Source organism: Moschus berezovskii, chromosome Y, assembly GCF_049115385.1.
Source record: "Moschus berezovskii isolate FMDL1 chromosome Y, NW_MosBer_1.0, whole genome shotgun sequence".
In the NCBI taxonomy this organism is placed as follows: domain Eukaryota; kingdom Metazoa; phylum Chordata; class Mammalia; order Artiodactyla; family Moschidae; genus Moschus; species Moschus berezovskii.
This window is the reverse complement of record NC_142489.1, coordinates 43,761,323-43,763,240: the sequence shown is the minus strand read 5'-3', so window position 1 is coordinate 43,763,240 and position 1,918 is coordinate 43,761,323. Positions and strand designations below refer to the sequence as shown.

The window sequence follows — 1,918 nt, the reverse complement described above, 5'->3', positions numbered from 1 at the left end:
CTTAATTTCCTTGGGCTCCAAAATTACTGCAGTTGGTGACTGTAGTCATGATTTCAAAGAGCCTGTTCCTTTGAAGGAAAACTGTGATAAGGTTAGAAAGTGCATTAGAAAACAGACACAGTACTTTACCAACAAATGTCTATGGAGTCTAAGCTATGTTTGTTCCTGTAGTCATGTATGAATGTATGTGAGTGTTGGACCACAAAAAAAACTGAGTGCAGAACTGATGCTTTTGAACAGTGGTGTTGGAGAAGTCTCTTGAGAGTCACTTTGATTGAAAGAATATCAAGCCAGTCAATCCTAACGGAGATCAGCCATGAATATTCATTGGATGGACTGATACTGAAGCTGACACAAAGTTCAAATTCAATGGAAGAGACGTTGATACCCGGAATATATTGCAGGCTAGAGGAGATGGTTGGATGGCATCACCGACTCAATAAACATCAGTTTGAGAAACTGCAGGAGTTGGTAATGAAAAGGGAAACCTGTCATGTTGCAGTCCATGGGAGTCACAAAGATATGAATCATCCACTGAAGATAACTCAATTAAAATATTTCTGAGTGACGTGTCATCTATGGGTGAATCATGGCTCCAGCTCTATTAAGTATGCTGTGTGTTGGAACAAATCTGATAGAGAAGTCTCCTACAAGTCCCCCACCCAAAAAATACTATCCCCTGAATTTCTAAGTGGTGGCACTGAACTTGGTCTACTATAGTATTCTGAGGTCTGAAGATTGTTAAACTTGGCTGAGGCCAAAGATCACATTAGTTTGTTACCTATTTGAAAAGCATCTCTAGGTCTGCAGGGAGGTTTGGCATTGTTCCCACCAAATCAAACAGTCAGATCTAAGCTCTGAAATCTCTGTTTGATTCTGCTGTCCATCTTCTTCCATCTAATCAACGACTTGTAGCACTCTCTGTCGCTTGCCCCGGAAATGTTCTGTGTTCTTGCAGTCTTAATCATCTTCCAAGAGTGCATGTATATTGTCCATATTTTGAGCTGTCAGAAGATTGAATGGAAACATTTGAGAAATTGAAATTTGAACCTACAAACAGGCCTGAACTGAAACTTCTTGATTAAGTTCCATAGAGGGAATCTGCACTGCCTTATTAGTGATTTGAATCCTATGGTCATCTGGGAGATCATTTTCTCTCTGAAACTGGCACTAAATTCTTCTTTATTACTTCACTTTGGTTGTACGACAGATCCAAGGTGTCCTCTACCTGGTACTGTTACCTACAAATATTATCAATTATGTATGTCTTGGGCATGATGTGCTGGAGCGCAGACTCTGTCTTTTAAATTTGACTAAGATAGAAGGTCAAGAGGTTTTGTTTTTTTTTTCCCCTCTAGTTGGTGAAAATGAAGTTGCTCAATCGTGTATGACTCTTTGGGACCCCACGTACTGTAGCCTACCAGGCTTCTCCATCATTGGGATTTGCCAGGGAAGAATACTGGAGTGGGTTGCCATTTACTTCTCCAGGAGATCTTCCCTACCCAGGGATTGAACCCAGATCTCCTGCATTATAGGCAGACGTTTTACCATCTGAACTACCAGGGATGTGGCCTCTAGTTGATAGTGGACTTCAAATCTATTCTCTCCATCGATACTGGGGATATGTGTCTGGCATGGGCTGCAGGTGTTAATGGTGAGCTTGCCTGGAGCCGTGGTATTGCTGCTCATAACAGCCCTTTGTGTGGCTGAGGACCATCTATGCATCTCCTTTGGTTGGAGCCCTTCAGTTTGAACTGAATTTTATTCCTGTTTATTTAAGATATCTAGTCTAAAACCTAGAACGGTGGTCTCTTGGGCTTCTCAGGCATCTAGAGGGTTGGTGATAAGAGTGGCACTCATAAACCACAAATCCTGCCATAGAGATGCTGATGCCAATATCCCTGACCAATTGTCTGGT

At 41.8% G+C, this 1,918-nt stretch overlaps 1 non-coding gene across 1 annotated transcript; it reads right to left on the bottom strand.

Annotated features, from left to right (window-relative positions):
- Nucleotides 1-1,494: 1,494 nt before the first annotated feature.
- On the bottom strand, nt 1,495-1,566 carry TRNAY-AUA (transfer RNA tyrosine (anticodon AUA)). The gene has a single exon. It is a non-coding gene; the product is annotated as a tRNA-Tyr (tRNA).
- Nucleotides 1,567-1,918: the final 352 nt, after the last annotated feature.